Source organism: Callospermophilus lateralis, chromosome 1, assembly GCF_048772815.1.
Source record: "Callospermophilus lateralis isolate mCalLat2 chromosome 1, mCalLat2.hap1, whole genome shotgun sequence".
NCBI lineage: Eukaryota > Metazoa > Chordata > Mammalia > Rodentia > Sciuridae > Callospermophilus > Callospermophilus lateralis.
The window spans coordinates 1337109-1355275 of record NC_135305.1 but is presented as its reverse complement, the minus strand read 5'-3'; the positions used below and the strand labels follow the sequence as shown (position 1 = coordinate 1355275).

The following is an 18167-nucleotide window of genomic DNA, read 5'->3' as shown; positions in this document are numbered from 1 at the left end:
GCTCCTGGCTCTACAGGGACCTTCCTGCTCGCGGAGGCTCCTGTCAGGAAGAGCCCTGAGGCCTGCACCGCCACCACCGTGACCACAGGAAAGCCGCTGGCCAGGATGGCTCAGGTGAGCAGCCAGGACCTGCGGCAGGTGGGCGGGAGGCCAGGAGTGACGGGGGACCACGGCTTCTCCCCAGAGTCCCACGGCCGGCGTCAGTCCTGTGAGTCCAGCCTCCTTGCCTGGCGCTGGTCAGAGCACAGCTCACTCCCAGCTCTGCCAGAGTCACAGGGCTGCACCCAGTCTCACAGCTTTGAAGAAAACACCGGAACAGAGCCTGATGGCAGATGGGCTGCCACCGCGTCCTGTGGAAGGCCCTGCATAAGGTCATCAGGACCCGGGAGGGTGGGGAGGACAGGGGAGCCTCACTCCTGCCAGGACTTTGACACGGCTGGCCTTACTTGTGAGCCGAGAGGGGGACACGGGAAGATCGGAGAGTCACTGAGTGTCGTTCCCCAGAGCCCAGCCTCAAGCTCACTCTAGGCGATGAGGTGCGGCTAGGGGACGCGGCCCAGCAGAGCGACCACCTGCTCCATCTCCATCTGGCACAGGCTTCACGTGCCTAGATCTTCTGTGAGAAGACTGAAAAGAAAAGGCCCAGCTGCTCCTCCGAGCTCCCTTCTACGGTGCCCGCAGGGAGAGACACTGCTGGTGCGCTGAGTGGACTGCAGAGCAGGGCCTACAAGCTGCCGTCTCCACATGGCCCAGCCATCTGCTTCTGTCCCCAGGCAAGGGACAGTTGCCCTTCTGACAGATCTGTACACACTTGAGGAGTTTCCGTCGTTAACATGCACCCAGGTGTCAAGGCCAGCAACCCAGGGTCCCACCCTGTGAGGACACACAGACGGCCTCCTGTCTGGCTGCCCAGCCCACCTGTGTCTGTCCTGTGGACTGAAGCTGCTGATGGTCACCCAGCTGGCCTTGTGCTGGGCGTCACCAGAGCAGGATTAAGAACCTTAGGAAATGGAGGCAGAGGCTGCACTAGTTTGGGTTTCTACAAAAACAGATCCTGAGTGAGTGTGTGCCTTCCTTGTACTGTCCCTGGAGGGGACTCCAGGACAGTGTGGGAGTGAGGAGGTGAAGCTTGACGGAAAAGGTCAGCTTGAACATGGTCCTACTGTGGTTTTCTGAGAGGCCACAAGGAACATGCCTCAAATCAGCGGAGGGCAAAGAAGCAGAAGCGTCCAGCCAGTGAGAGCCTCCTGCATCCACCCTGGGCCAAGTGGGCCTGCAGGTGCTCAGACAGAGATGCAGGTGCTCAGACGGGGCCGCCCTGCAGCGGCAATGGGGTGTGGCAGGATGCGGTCTGTTACAGAGGTCCTTCTGTGGAAACGGGTCTGCAGGCACCGTCAGATCAAGTGACGCCACGGGAACAGAAGAGCAGGGGCTCAGAGACCGTCCCTCCACTGAAGTCCCACTGAGCTGACCAAACCCTCGGAACCAACTGTTTGGAATTCTGTGATCTGGTTTTAAAAAGATCTTGCCACAACCAGGGATGTGCCTGAGACTGCTGCAAGGTCTCTGAGACACCCCAGGGTTTCTGCTCGCCCGCGGCCTGCACCGTGGCCCACTCCCAGCAGCCAGGGGAGGCGGCCCACTTCCTGGTGAGACTGGATGGTCCAGGCACTGTGCGCCTCGTGCTTTTCCTGTCTGATCCCTGAGAGATGAGCACAGTTGTTTTGATCAGTGCCCTGGGTGGACTAGCTTTCAAAGAGGCATCGATGACATGACTTAAGGCTCATGCTGACCAAGAGAACCCCAATTTAATGAAAGGCTTAAGTGTTCATGTCCAGGAAGCTCAATTTCTTCCAGCAGGATAAATTCAGGGTCCTGCACCAAGACACATTATCAAACCACCAAAAGCCAAAGATAAAGAGAGAATCCTGCCTCGGGGGATATAATTGGATTGCAAACCACCACCATCTGCAGCCTGAACCTGAGTCCTGGTCTCTCCCCTTCCTACCAGATAGCACATTCTCCACCAACTACCAATCCCTGGGGCCCATCGGTCACACAGCCACCGGATCTAGCCCCCCAGCAGCCTGGCCAGCATCAAGGCAGGCACTGGAGGCTCAGGCTTCCAAATCTCAGTGTCCCATTCCACCAGCTTCCAGGGGAGCTGGTGTCCAGGGGCCCAGCAGCAGGGATGGCCAGGGGTCTGGCGGGACTGGGTGACATCCAAAGTGAGAAGGAGACCATGCAAGACCTGAGTGATGGCCTGTCCTCCTACCTGGACAGAGTGAGGAGTCTGGAGAGTGATAATTGGAGGCTGGAGGGCAAGATCAGAGAACACCTGGAGAACAAGGGTCCCCAGATCAGAGAGGGGGGCGTTATTTCAAGACCGACGAGGAGCTGCGAGTTAGATCTTTGCAAATTCTGTGGACAAGGCGCACATTGTTCTGCAGATTGACAATGATGTCTTGCTGCTGCTGACTTTAGAGTCAAGTAGGAGACAGAGATGGCAATGGGCCAGTTTATAGAGCGTGACCTTCCCGGGGTCCGCAGGCCATTGGTAACACGAGTATCACTTGGCTACAGCTGGAGACAGAAGTCGAGACTCTCACAGAGGAGCTGCTCTTCATGAAGAAGAACCTTCGAGCCCAGGTTGCCAGCTCCGGGTGACCGTGGAGGTGGAGGCGCCCAGACCTCAGGGCCTCAGCAAGATCATGGTGGACATCCAGGCCCAGTATGGCGAGCTGGCTCAGAAGAACTGGGAGGAGCTAGACAAGCACTGTCCCACAGACTGAGGAGCGCCGAGATGGGAGCCGCCGAGGTGACCTGCACAGCCCTGAGATGCAGAGTCCGGTCCCTGGAGACTGACCTGGGGAAGTGGAGGCCCAGGACACCGTGCAGGTGGAGCTCGGTGGGGCCCTGCTGCGCCTGAAGTCAGAGCTGGCTCAGATCTGGGCAGAGGGGCAGTGCCGGGCCCAGGACTAGGAGCCCCACTGCACATCAAGCCTCCAAGCTGGAGGCTGAGATGGCCACTCACTGCCGCCTGTTGGGAGACGGAGAGGACTTCAGTCTCCATGATGCCCTGGGCAGCAGCCACTCCATGCAACCATCCAAAAGGCCACTACTCGCAGGACTGTGGGTGGCAAAATGGTGTCTGAGACCAAGGACACCAGGGCTGAGGCACTGATGCATCAGAGCAGGGGACCCTCGAGGACCAGGGGACCATTAAGGTTCAGAGATCATAGGACATCAAAAAAAAAAAAAAAAAAAAAAAAAAGAGAGAGAGAGAGGGGCTGGGGCTTGGGCTCTGAGGTCAGGGCTGGGGCTCAGTGACAGAGGCTCCCCTAGCACGTGCAAGGCCCTGGGGTCAGGGCTGGGGCTCAGTGACAGAGGCTCCCCTAGCATGTGCAAGGCCCTGGGGTCGGGGCTGGGGCTCAGTGACAGAGGCTCCCCTAGCACGTGCAAGGCCCTGGGGCTGGGGCTGGGGCTCAGTGACAGAGGCTCCCCTAGCACGTGCAAGGCCCTGGGGTCGGGGCTGGGGCTCAGTGGCAGAGGCTCCCCTAGCACGTGCAAGGCCCCGGGTTCCATCCTCAGCACCACATAAAAACAAATAAAATAAAGTTATTGTGTCCAACTACAACTACAAAAAAATAAATATTAAAAAAAGGAAGGAGAATCCTGGAAGCACCAAGAGGGAAATGACTTGTCACATACAAGGGACTCGCAACAAAATCATCAGCTGGCCTCTCATCAGAAGCCTGGGGGCCTGAGGTGATACGCCAAAACTGTCCTTCAAAAATCAAGCCAAAGGTGAGATGCCCAGATAAGCAAAAGCTGAAGACGGTTGTCACTAAGACCTGTCCTACAAGAAATGAGTGAAGACCATAAATGGTAACTCGATGCCACACAAAAAATCATGAACTCAAGTAAAGACAATTGCATAGCAAATATAATAGAAAATATAGTATTACTGCATTTTTGGTTAATATCTCCTCTTTTTTGTTTCTCAGATGCTTTAAGAGATAATACATAAAATTATTATAAATCTATGTTAATTGGACCATAGTGTATAAGGAGCTGGTTTTTGACAAGAACAACATACAGATGAATACAGAGCTATAAGACTGGTTCTGGGTGCTTTTGAAGCTAAATCAATTTAAGATAAACTAGATTGTGATAAATGTGGGATGCTAATTGTAATCCCCATGATAACCACAAAGGAAATAACTAAACATGGCAGAAAGTAAACAAGGAACAGTAATTTAAAAATAGAATCATGGTCAAAGTGGTGCATGCCTGTAACTCTAGTGCTTGGGAAGCTAAGGCTCAAGGATCATAAGTTCAAACCCAGCCTCAGCAACTTAGCTAGGCTGTAAACACCTTAGGGAGACCCTGGCTTAAAATTAAGAATAAAAAGGGCTGGGGATGCGGCTAGTGGTTAAGTGCCACTGGGTCTAATCTCCAGTAACCCTCCCCCCGTAAAAAAGGCAGCATTGGTGCAACTGAGGAACAAAAGAGATTTAAGACACATTAATAGGAAAGTGGGAAAAGAAGCCCTTCTTTATCAGAAATTGCTTTCAATGTGAAGGGACTAAGCTTACCAATTGAAAGAAGAGACGGGCAGAAGAGGTTCATCATTAGAGACGCACTTGGAGCCACAACAGCAGTGGGCTGAAGAGGACAGAGGTGTTCTGGGTAACACAGGTGCTTAGGAGCCAACAGAGGGGCGGCGCCCAGCCCTGGCACTGAACAGGTGCCCCTGGGTGGTCAGCTGTGTGAATTCGATCTCAGCTTCCTCAGAGGGCTCCACTGACCTAGCTGTGCTGGGCTGGCCTCTCTCCTGTTTATTGGAGACCCCTGGGGAGGGCGGATGTGAGCGTGCTCCTGGTCCAGTCCCTCCGAGCACAGCCCAGCAGGAGCAACAGTCACCCAAGGAATCAGCGATCATGGAGCACAAACTCCAAGGGACGCAGACATTGAAGACATCTGTGGAGACGCACACAGCACACCGGCCTCGAGAACAAGCACAAGATACACTATGATCCTGAGGTGTGCCACGAGCTGGCTTCCCAGAGCTTTATAGGCTTCAGGGGGCAACTGCAACTGTTCCCAGAGTTCCACGTATCAGATGCACCAAGAAAGGCACAAGAGTGTCCCAGAACTGGTCAAATTAGAGCCAAGCCCCTGGGGCTGAGTGATGTGCTATGACAAGCAGCTTTAGAGGGTGAGGAGAGACTGTGACCTGGGTCCTCATATGAACAGTAGGTGTGCTACAGACTGAGAGAGGGGACTGGGGACATGTGCAGGGAGGTGAGGGAAGACTATGACCTGGGTCCTCATATGGACAGTAGGTGTGTTACAGACAGAGAGAGGGGACAGAGGACATGTGCAGGGAGGTCAGGGAAGACTGTGACCTGGGTCCTCATATGAACAGTAGGTGTGCTACAGACTGAGAGAGGGGACAGGGGACATGTGCAGGGAGGGTGAGGGAAGACTGTGACCTAAGTCCTCATATGAACAGTAGGTGTGCTAGAGACTGAGAGAGAGGACAAGGACATGTGCAGGGAGGGTGAGGGAAGACTGTGACCTGGGTCCTCATATGAACAGTAGGGGTGCAACAGACTGAGAGAGGGGACAGGGGACATGTGCAGGGAGGTGAGGGAAGACTGTGACCTGGGTCATCATATGAACGGTAGGTGTGCTACAGACTGAGAGAGGGGACAAGGGACATGTGCAGGGAGGTTGAGGGAAGACTGTGACCTGGGTACTCATATGTACAGTAGGGGTGCTACAGACTGAGAGAGGGGACAAGGGACATGTGCAGTGAGTGTGAGGGAAGACTGTGACCTGCGTCCTCATATGAACAGTAGGTGTGCTAGAGACTGAGAGAGGGGACTAGGGACATGTGCAGGGAGGTGAGGGAAGACTGTGACATGGATCCTCATATGAACAGTAGGTGTGCTACAGACTGAGAGAGGGGACTGGGGACATGTGCAGGGAGGTGAGGGAAGACTGAGACCTGGGTCCTCATATGAACAGTAGGTGTGCTACAGACTGAGACAGGGGACAGGGACATGTGCAGGGAGGTGAGGGAAGACTGAGACCTGGGTCCTCATATGAACAGTAGGTGTGCTACAGACTGAGAGAGGGGACTGGGGACATGTGCAGGGAGGTGAGGGAAGACTATGACCTGGGTCCTCATATGAACAGTAGGTGTGCTACAGACTGAGAGAGAGGACAGGGGACATGTGCAGGGAGGTCAGGGAAGACTGTGACCTGGGTCCTCATATGAACAGTAGGTGTGCTACAGACTGACAGAGGGGTCAAGGGACATGTGCAGGGAGGTCAGGGAAGACTGTGACCTGGGTCCTCATATGAACAGTAGGTGTGCTACAGACTGAGAGAGGGGACAGGAGACATGTGCAGGGAGGACAGGGAAGACTGAGACCTGGGTCCTCATATGAACAGTAGGTGTGCTACAGACTGAGAGAGGGGACAGGAGACATGTGCAGGGAGGACAGGGAAGACTGTGATCTGGGTCCTCATATGAACAGTAGGTGTGCTACAGACTGAGAGAGGGGACTGGGGACATGTGCAGGGAGGTGAGGGAAGACTATGACCTGGGTCCTCATATGAACAGTAGGTGTGCTACAGACTGAGAGAGGGGACTGGGGACATGTGCAGGGAGGTGAGGGAAGACTATGACCTGGGTCCTCATATGAACAGTAGGTGTGCTACAGACTGAGAGAGAGGACAGGGGACATGTGCAGGGAGGTCAGGGAAGACTGTGACCTGGGTCCTCATATGAACAGTAGGTGTGCTACAGACTGACAGAGGGGTCAAGGGACATGTGCAGGGAGGTCAAGGAAGACTGTGACCTGGGTCCTCATATGAACAGTAGGTGTGCTACAGACTGAGAGAGGGGACAGGAGACATGTGCAGGGAGGACAGGGAAGACTGAGACCTGGGTCCTCATATGAACAGTAGGTGTGCTAGAGACTGAGAGAGGGGACAGGGGACAAGTGCAAGGAGATCAGGGAAGACTGTGTCCTGGGTCCTTATATGAACAGTAGGTGTGCTACAGACTGAGAGAGGGGACAGGAGACATGTGCAGGGAGGTCAGGGAAGACTGTGATCTGGGTCCTCATATGAACAGTAGGTGTGCTACAGACTGAGAGAGGGGACTGGGGACATGTGCAGGGAGGTGAGGGAAGACTATGACCTGGGTCCTCATATGAACAGTAGGTGTGCTACAGACTGAGAGAGGGGACTGGGGACATGTGCAGGGAGGTGAGGGAAGACTATGACCTGGGTCCTCATATGAACAGTAGGTGTGCTACAGACTGAGAGAGGGGACTGGGGACATGTGCAGGGAGGTGAGGGAAGACTGTGACCTGGGTCCTCATATGAACAGTAGGTGTGCTACAGACTGAGAGAGAGGACAGGGGACATGAGCAGGGAGGTCAGGGAAGACTGTGACCTGGGTCCTCATATGAACAGTAGGTGTGCTACAGACTGACAGAGGGGTCAAGGGACATGTGCAGGGAGGTCAGGGAAGACTGTGACCTGGGTCCTCATATGAACAGTAGGTGTGCTACAGACTGAGAGAGGGGACAGGGGACATGTGCAGGGAGGTCAGGGAAGACTGTGACCTGGGTCCTCATATGAACAGTAGGTGTGCTACAGACTGACAGAGGGGTCAAGGGACATGTGCAGGGAGGTCAGGGAAGACTGTGACCTGGGTCCTCATATGAACAGTAGGTGTGCTACAGACTGAGAGAGGGGACAGGGGACATGTGCAGGAAGGGTGAGGGAAGACTGTGACCTGGGTCCCCATATGAACAGTAGGTGTGCCACAGACTGAGAGAGGGGACAGGAGACATGTGCAGGGAGGACAGGAAGACTGTGACCTGGGTCCTCATATGAACAGTAGGTGTGCTACAGACTGAGAGAGGGGACAGGGGACATGTGCAGGAAGGGTGAGGGAAGACTGTGACCTGGGTCCCCATATGAACAGTAGGTGTGCCACAGACTGAGAGAGGGGACAGGAGACATGTGCAGGGAGGACAGGGAAGACTGAGACCTGGGTCCTCATATGAACAGTAGGTGTGCCACAGACTGAGAGAGGGGACAGGAGACATGTGCAGGGAGGACAGGAAGACTGTGACCTGGGTCCTCATATGAACAGTAGGTGTGCTAGAGACTGAGAGAGGGGACAGGGGACATGTGCAGGAAGGGTGAGGGAAGACTGTGACCTGGGTCCCCATATGAACAGTAGGTGTGCCACAGACTGAGAGAGGGGACAGGAGACATGTGCAGGGAGGACAGGGAAGACTGAGACCTGGGTCCTCATATGAACAGTAGGTGTGCCACAGACTGAGAGAGGGGACAGGAGACATGTGTAGGGAGGACAGGAAGACTGTGACCTGGGTCCTCATATGAACAGTAGGTGTGCTAGAGACTGAGAGAGGGGACAAGAACATGTGCAGGATGGTTGAGGGAAGACTGTGACCTGGGTCCTCATATGAACAGTAGGTGTGCTACAGAGTGAGAGAGGGGACAAGGACATGTGCAGGGAGGGTTAGGGGAGACTGTGACCTGGGTCCTCATATGAACAGTAGGTGTGCTACAGACTGAGAGAGGGGACAGGAGACATGTGCAGGGAGGACAGGAAGACTGTGACCTGGGTCCTCATATGAACAGTAGGTGTGCTAGAGACTGAGAGAGAGGACAGGGGACATGTGCAGGGAGGTCAGGGAAGACTGTGACCTGGGTCCTCATATGAACAGTAGGTGTGCTAGAGACTGAGAGAGGGGACAAGAACATGTGCAGGAAGGTTGAGGGAAGACTGTGACCTGGGTCCTCATATGAACAGTAGGTGTGCTACAGAGTGAGAGAGGGGACAAGGACATGTGCAGGGAGGGTGAGGGAAGACTGAGACCTGGGTCCTCATATGAACAGTAGGTGTGCTACAGACTGAGAGAGGGGACAGGAGACATGTGCAGGGAGGACAGGGAAGACTGTGACCTGGGTCCTCATATGAACAGTAGGTGTGCTACAGACTGAGAGAGGGGACAGGGGACATGTGCAGGGAGTGTGAGGGAAGACTGTGACCTGGGTCCTCATATGATCAGTAGGTGTGCTACAGACTGAGAGAGGGGACAAGGACATGTGCAGGGAGGGTGAGGGAAGACTGTGACCCAGGTCCTGATATGAACAGTAGGTGTGCTACAGACTGAGAGAGGGGACAAGGACATGTGCAGGGAGGGTGAGGGAAGACTGTGACCTGGGTGCTCATATGAACAGTAGGTGTCCTACAGACTGAGAATGGGGACAGGGGACATGTGCAGGGAGGTCAGGGAAGACTGTGACCTGGGTCCTCATATGAACAGTAGGTGTGCTACAGACTGAGAGAGAGGACAGGGGACATGTGCAGGGAGGTCAGGGAAGACTGTGACCTGGGTCCCCATGCGAACAGTAGGTGTGCTACAGACTGAGAAAGGGGACAAGGGACATGTGCAGGAAGAGTGATCGAAGACTGTGACCTGGGTCCTCATATGAACAGTAGGTGTGCTACAGACTGAGAGAGGCGACAGAGGACATGTGCAGGGAGGTGAGAGAAGACTGTGACCTGGGTCCTCATATGAACAGTAGGTGTGCTACAGAGTGAGAGAGAGGACAAGGGACATGTGCAGGGAGGGTGAGGGAAGACTGTGACCTAGGTCCTCATATGAACAGTAGGTGTGCTACAGACTGAGAGAGGGGACAGGGGACATGTGCAGGGAGGTGAGGGAAGACTGTGACCTGGGTCATCATATAAACAGTAGGTGTGCTACAGACTGAGAGAGGGGACAGGGGACATGTGCAGGGAGGTGAGGGAAGACTGTGACCTGGGTCATCATATAAACAGTAGGTGTGCTACAGACTGAGAAAGGGGACAAGGGACATGTGCAGGGAGGTCAGGGAAGACTGGGACCTGGGTAGTCATATGAACAGTAGGTTTGCTACAGACTGAGAGAGGGGACAAGGGACATGTGCAGGGAGGTCAGGGAAGACTGTGACCTGGGTCATCATATAAACAGTAGGTGTGCTACAGACTGAGAAAGGGGACAAGCGACATGTGCAGGGAGGTCAGGGAAGACTGTGACCTGGGTCCTCATATGAACAGTAGGTGTGCCACAGACTGAGAGAGGGGACAGTGGACATGTGCAGGGAGGTCAGGGAAGACTGTGACCTGGGTCCTCATATGAACAGTAGGTGTGCCACAGACTGAGAGAGGGGACAGTGGACATGTGCAGGGAGGTCAGGGAAGACTGTGACCTGGGTCCTCATATGAACAGTATGTGGGCTACAGCCTGAGAGAGGGGACAGGGGACATGTGCAGGGAGGTCAGGGAAGACTGAGACCTGGGTCCTCATATGAACAGTAGGTGTGCTACAGACTGATAGAGGGGTCAGTGGACATGTGCAGGGAGGTCAGGGAGGACTGTGACCTGGGTCCTCATATGAACAGTAGGTGTGCCACAGACTGAGAGAGGGGACAGGGGACATGTGCAGGGAGGTCAGGGAAGACTGTGACCTGGGTCCTCATATGAACAGTAGGTGTGCCACAGACTGAGAGAGGGTACAGGGGACATGTGCAGGGAGGGTGAGGGAAGACTGTGACCTGGGTGCTCATATGAACAGTAGGTGTGCTACAGACTGAGAGAGGGGACAGAGGACATGTGCAGGGAGGTCAGGGAAGACTGTGACCTGGGTCCTCATATGAACAGTAGGTGTGCTACAGACTGAGAGAGGGGACTAGGGACATGTGCAGGGAGGTCAGGGAAGACAGTGACCTGGGTCCTCATATGAACAGTAGGTGTGCTACAGACTGAGAGAGGGGACAGGGGACATGTGCAGGGAGGTCAGGGAAGACTGTGACCTGGGTCCTCATATGAACAGTAGGTGTGCTACAGACTGAGAGAGGGGACAGGGGACATGTGCAGGGAGGTCGGGGAAGACTGTGACCTGGGTCCTCATATGAACAGTAGGTGTGCTACAGACTGATAGAGGGGACAAGGGACATGTGCAGGGAGGTCAGGGAAGACTGTGACCGGGGTGCTCATATGAACAGTAGGTGTGCTACAGACTGAGAGAGGGGACAGGGGACATGTGCAGGGAGGTCAGGGAAGACTGTGACCTGGGTCCTCATATGAACAGTAGGTGTGCTACAGACTGAGAGAGGGGACAGGGGACATGTGCAGGGAGGTCAGGGAAGACAGTGACCTGGGTCCTCATATGAACAGTAGGTGTGCTACAGACTGAGAGAGGGGACAGGGGACAAGTGCAGGGAGGTCAGGGAAGACAGTGACCTGGGTCCTCATATGAACAGTAGGTGTGCTACAGACTGAGAGAGGGGACAGGGGACATGTGCAGGGAGGTCAGGGAAGACTGTGACCTGGGTCCTCATATGAACAGTAGGTGTGCTACAGACTGAGAGAGGGGACAGGGGACATGTGCAGGGAGGGTGAGGGGAAGACTGTGACCTGGGTCCTCATATGAACAGTAGGTGTGCTACAGACTGAGAGAGGGGACAGGGGACATGTGCAGGGAGGGTGAGGGAAGTCTGTGACCTGGGTGCTCATATGAACAGTAGGTGTGCCACAGACTGAGAGAGGGGACAGGGGACATGTGCAGGGAGGGTTAGGGAAGACTGTGACCTGGGTCCTCATATGAACAGTAGGTGTGCTACATACTGAGGGAGCGGACAAGGTACATGTGCAGGGAGGTCAGGAAAGACTGTGACCTGGGTCCTCATATGAACAGTAGGTGTGCTACAGACTGATAGAGGGGACAGTGGACATGTGCAGGGAGGGTGAGGGAAGACTGTGACCTGGGTCCTCATGTGAACAGTAGGTGTCCCACAGACTAAGAGAGGGTACAAGGGACATGTGAAGGGAGGTCAGGGAAGACTGTGACCTGGGTCCTCATATGAACAGTAGGTGTGCTACATACTGAGGGAGCGGACAAGGTCCATGTGCAGGGAGGGTGAGGGAAGACTGTGTCCTGGGTCCTTATATGAACAGTAGGTGTGCTACAGACTGAGAGAGGGGACAGGGGACATGTGCAGGGAGGGTGAGGGAAGTCTGTGACCTGGGTGCTCATATGAACAGTAGGTGTGCTACAGACTGATAGAGGGGACAGGGGACATGTGCAGGGAGGGTGAGGGAAGACTGTGACCTGGGTCCTCATATGAACAGTAGGTGTGCTACAGACTGATAGAGGGGACAGGGGACATGTGCAGGGAGGTCAGGGAAGACTGTGACCTGGGTCCTCATATGAACAGTAGGTGTCCTACAGACTGAGAGAGGGGACAGGGGACATGTGCAGGGAGGTCAGGGAAGACTGTGACCTGGGTCCTCATAAGAACAGTAGGTGTACTACAGACTGAGAGAGGGGACAGGGGACATGTGCAGGGAGGTCAGGGAAGACTGTGACCTGGGTCCTCATATGAACAGTAGGTGTCCTACAGACTGAGAGAGGGGACAGGGGACATGTGCAGGGAGGTCAGGGAAGACTGTGACCTGGGTCCTCATATGAACAGTAGGTGTGCTACAGACTGAGAGAGGGGACAGGGGACATGTGCAGGGAGGGTGAGGGAAGTCTGTGACCTGGTTGCTCATATGAACAGTAGGTGTGCTACAGACTGAGAGAGGGGACAGGGGACATGTGCATGGAGGCCAGGGAAGACTGTGACCTGGGTCCTCATATGAACAGTAGGTGTGCTACAGACTGAGAGAGGGGACAGGGGACATGTGCAGGGAGGGTGAGGGAAGACTGTGACCTGGGTCCTCATATGAACAGTAGGTGTGCCACAGACTGAGAGAGGGGACAGTGGACATGTGCAGGGAGGTCAGGGAAGTCTGTGACCTGGGTCCTCATATGAACAGTAGGTGTGCTACAGACTGAGTGAGGGGACAGGGGACATGTGCAGGGAGGGTGAGGGAAGACTGTGACCTGGGTCCTCATATGAACAGTAGGTGTGCTACAGACTGAGAGAGGGGACAGGGGACATGTGCAGGGAGGGTGAGGGAAGACTGTGACCTGGGTCCCCATATGAACAGTAGGTGTGCTACAGACTGATAGAGGGGACAGGGGACATGTGCAGGGAGGTCAGGGAAGACTGTGACCTGGGTCCTCATATGAACAGTAGGTGTCCCACAGACTAAGAGAGGGTACAAGGGACATGTGAAGGGAGGTCAGGGAAGACTGTGACCTGGGTCCTCATATGAACAGTAGGTGTGCTACATACTGAGGGAGCGGACAAGGTCCATGTGCAGGGAGGTCAGGGAAGACTGTGACCTGGGTCCTCATATGAACAGTAGGTGTGCTACAGACTGAGAGAGGGGACAGGGGACATGTGCAGGGAGGGTGAGGGAAGACTGTGTCCTGGGTCCTTATATGAACAGTAGGTGTGCTACAGACTGAGAGAGGGGACAGGGGACATGTGCAGGGAGGTCAGGGAAGACTGTGACCTGGGTCCTCATATGAACAGTAGGTGTGCTACAGACTGAGAGAGGGGACAGGGGACATGTGCAGGGAGGTCAGGGAAGACTGTGACCTGGGTCCTCATATGAACAGTAGGTGTGCTACAGACTGAGAGAGGGGACAGGGGACATGTGCAGGGAGATCAGGGAAGACTGTGACCTGGGTCCTCATATGAACAGTAGGTGTGCTACATACTGAGGGAGCGGACAAGGTACATGTGCAGGGAGGTCAGGGAAGACTGTGACCTGGGTCCTCATATGAACAGTAGGTGTGCTACAGACTGAGAGAGGGGACAGGGGACATGTGCAGGGAGGGTGAGGGAAGTCTGTGACCTGGGTGCTCATATGAACAGTAGGTGTGCCACAGACTGAGAGAGGGGACAGGGGACATGTGCAGGGAGGGTGAGGGAAGACTGTGACCTGGGTCCTTATATGAACAGTAGGTGTGCTACAGACTGAGAGAGGGGACAGGGGACATGTGCAGGGAGATCAGGGAAGACTGTGACCTGGGTCCTCATATGAACAGGAGGTGTGCTACAGACTGAGAGAGGGGACAGGGGACATGTGCAGGGAGGGTGAGGGAAGACTGTGACCTGGGTCCTCATATGAACAGTAGGTGTGCTACAGACTGAGAGAGGGGACAGGGGACATGTGCAGGGAGGGTGAGGGAAGACTGTGACCTGGGTCCTCATATGAACACTAGGTGTGCTACAGACTGAGAGAGGGGACAGGGGACATGTGCAGGGAGATCAGGGAAGACTGTGACCTGGGTCCTCATATGAACAGTAGGTGTGCTACAGACTGAGAGAGGGGACAGGGGACATGTGCAGGGAGGGTGAGGGAAGACTGTGACCTGGGTCCTCATATGAACAGTAGGTGTGCTACAGACTGAGAGAGGGGACAGGGGACATGTGCAGGGAGGGTGAGGGAAGACTGTGACCTGGGTCCTCATATGAACACTAGGTGTGCTACAGACTGAGAGAGGGGACAGGGGACATGTGCAGGGAGATCAGGGAAGACTGTGACCTGGGTCCTCATATGAACAGTAGGTGTGCTACAGACTGAGAGAGGGGACTAGGGACATGTGCAGGGAGGTCAGGGAAGACTGTGACCTGGGTCCTCATATGAACAGTAGGTGTGCTACAGACTGAGAGAGAGGACAGGGGACATGTGCAGGGAGGTCAGGGAAGACTGTGACCTGGGTCCTCATATGAACAGTAGGTGTGCCACAGACTGAGAGAGAGGACAGGGGACATGTGCAGGGAGGGTGAGGGAAGACAGTGACCTGGGTCCTCATATGAACAGTAGGTGTGCTACAGACTGAGAGAGGGGACAGGGGACATGTGCAGGGAGGTCAGGGAAGACTGTGACCTGGGTCCTCATATGAACAGTAGGTGTGCTACAGACTGAGAGAGGGGACAGGGGACATGTGCAGGGAGGTCAGGGAAGACTGTGACCTGGGTCCTCATATGAAGAGTAGGTGTGCTACAGACTGAGAGAGGGGACAGGGGACATGTGCAGGGAGGTCAGGGAAGACTGTGACCTGGGTCCTCATATGAACAGTAGGTGTGCTACAGACTGAGAGAGGGGACAGGGGACATGTGCAGGGAGGTCAGGGAAGACTGTGACCTGGGTCCTCATATGAACAGTAGGTGTGCTACAGACTGAGAGAGGGGACAGGGGACATGTGCAGGAGGGTGAGGGAAGACTGTGACCTGGGTCCTCATATGAACAGTAGGTGTGCTACAGACTGAGAGAGGGGACAGGGGACATGTGCAGGAGGGTGAGGGATGACTGTGACCTGGGTCCTCATATGAACAGTAGGTGTGCTACAGACTGAGAGAGGGGACAGTGGACATGTGCAGGGAGGTGAGGGAAGACTGCGACCTGGGTCCTCATATGAACAGTAGGTGTGCTACAGACTGAGAGAGAGGACAGGGGACATGTGCAGGGAGGTGAGGGAAGACTGCGACCTGGGTCCTCATATGAACAGTAGGTGTGCTACAGACTGAGAGCGGGGACTGGGGACATGTGCAGGGAGGTCAGGGAAGACTGTGACCTGGGTCCTCATATGAACAGTAGGTGTGCTACAGACTGAGAGAGGGGACAGTGGACATGTGCAGGGAGGTGAGGGAAGACTGCGACCTGGGTCCTCATATGAACAGTAGGTGTGCTACAGACTGAGAGAGGGGACAGGGGACATGTGCAGGGAGGTCAGGGAAGACTGTGACCTGGGTCCTCATATGAACAGTAGGTGTGCTACAGACTGAGAGAGGGGACAGGGGACATGTGCAGGGAGGGTGAGGGAAGACTGTGACCTGGGTCCTCATATGAACAGTAGGTGTGCTACAGACTGAGAGAGGGGACAGGGGACATGTGCAGGGAGGTCAGGGAAGACTGTGACCTGGGTCCTCATATGAACAGTAGGTGTGCTACAGACTGAGAGAGGGGACAGGGACATGTGCAGGGAGGGTGAGGGAAGACTGTGACCTGGGTCCTCATATGATCAGTAGGTGTGCTACAGACTGAGAGAGGGGACAGGGGACATGTGCAGGGAGGTCAGGGAAGACTGTGACCTGGGTCCTCATATGAACAGTAGGTGTGCTACAGACTGAGAGAGGGGACTGGGGACATGTGCAGGGAGGTGAGGGAAGACTGCGACCTGGGTCCTCATATGAACAGTAGGTGTGCTACAGACTGATAGAGGGGACAGGGGACATGTGCAGGGAGGGTGAGGGAAGACTGTGACCTGGGTCCTCATATGAACAGTAGGGGTGCTACAGACTGAGAGAGGGGACAGGGGACATGTGCAGGGAGGGTGAGGGAAGACTGTGACCTGGGTCCTCATATGAACAGTAGGTGTGCTACAGACTGAGAGAGGGGACTAGGGACATGTGCAGGGAGGTCAGGGAAGACTGTGACCTGGGTCCTCATATGAACAGTAGGTGTGCTACAGACTGAGAGAGAGGACAGGGGACATGTGCAGGGAGGTGAGGGAAGACTGTGACCTGGGTCCTCATATGAATAGTAGGTGTGCTACAGACTGAGAGAGGGGACAGGAGACATGTGTAGGGAGGACAGGAAGACTGTGACCTGGGTCCTCATATGAACAGTAGGTGTGCTACACACTGAGAGAGGGGACTAGGGACATGTGCAGGGAGGTCAGGGAAGACTGTGACCTGGGTCCTCATATGAACAGTAGGTGTGCTACAGACTGAGAGAGGGGACAGGGGACATGTGCAGGGAGGGTGAGGGAAGACTGTGACCTCGGTCCTCATATGAACAGTAGGTGTGCTACAGACTGAGAGAGGGGACAGGGGACATGTGCAGGGAGGGTGAGGGAAGACTGCGACCTGGGTCCTCATATGAACAGTAGGTGTGCTACAGACTGAGAGAGGGGACAGGGGACATGTGCAGGGAGGGTGAGGGAAGACTGTGACCTGGGTCCTCATATGAACAGTAGGTGTGCTACAGACTGAGAGAGGGGACAGGGGACATGTGCAGGGAGGGTGAGGGAAGACTGTGACCTGGGTCCTCATATGAACAGTAGCTGTGCTACAGACTGAGACAGGGGACAGGGACAAGTGCAGGGAGGTGAGGGAAGACTGTGACCTGGGTCCTCATATGAACAGTAGCTGTGCTACAGACTGAGACAGGGGACAGGGACATGTGCAGGGAGGTGAGGGAAGACTGTGACCTGGGTCCTCATATGAACAGTAGGTGTGCCAAAGACTGAGAGAGGGGACAGGGGACATGTGCAGGGAGGTGAGGGAAGTCTGTGACCTGGGTCCTCATATGAACAGTAGGTGTGCTACAGACTGAGAGAGGGGACAGGGGACATGTGCAGGAAGGGTGAGGGAAGACTGTGACCTGGGTCCTCATATGAACAGTAGGTGTGCTACAGACTGAGAGAGGGGACAGTGGACATGTGCAGGGAGGTCAGGGAAGACTGTGACCTGGGTCCTCATATGAACAGTAGGTGTGCTACAGACTGAGAGAGGGGACAGGGGACAAGTGCAGGGAGGTGAGGGAAGACTGTGACCTGGGTCCTCATATGAACAGTAGGTGTGCTACAGACTGAGAGAGAGGACAGGGGACATGTGCAGGGAGGTGAGGGAAGACTGAGACCTGGGTCCTCATATGAACAGTAGGTGTGCTACAGACTGAGAGAGGGGACTGGGGACATGTGCAGGGAGGTCAGGGAAGACTGTGACCTGGGTCCTCATATGAACAGTAGGTGTGCTACAGACTGAGAGAGGGGACAGGGGACATGTGCAGGGAGGGTGAGGGGAGACTGTGACCTGGGTCCTCATATGAACAGTAGGTGTGCTACAGACTGAGAGAGGGGATAAGGGACATGTGCAGGGAGGGTGAGGGAAGACTGTGACCTGGGTCCTCATATGAACAGTAGGTGTGCCAAAGACTGAGAGAGGGGACAAGGGACATGTGCAGGGAGGTGAGGGAAGACTGTGACCTGGGTCCTCATATGAACAGTAGGTGTGCTACAGACTGAGAGAGGGGACAGTGGACATGTGCAGGGAGGTCAGGGAAGACTGTGACCTGGGTCCTCATATGAACAGTAGGTGTGCTACAGACTGAGAGAGGGGACAGGGGACATGTGCAGGGAGGTGAGGGAAGACTG

General features: G+C 55.0%; 1 protein-coding gene and 1 pseudogene across 1 annotated transcript in view; one reads left to right on the top strand and one right to left on the bottom strand.

The window, feature by feature from the left end:
- Ptprn2 (protein tyrosine phosphatase receptor type N2) overlaps nt 1–18167 on the bottom strand; it is a 718290-nt gene that overhangs the window by 236744 nt on the left and 463379 nt on the right. The gene's annotated exons all lie outside the window — the stretch shown is intronic.
- LOC143381068 (keratin, type I cytoskeletal 18-like) overlaps nt 1–18167 on the top strand; it is a 116239-nt pseudogene that overhangs the window by 7733 nt on the left and 90339 nt on the right.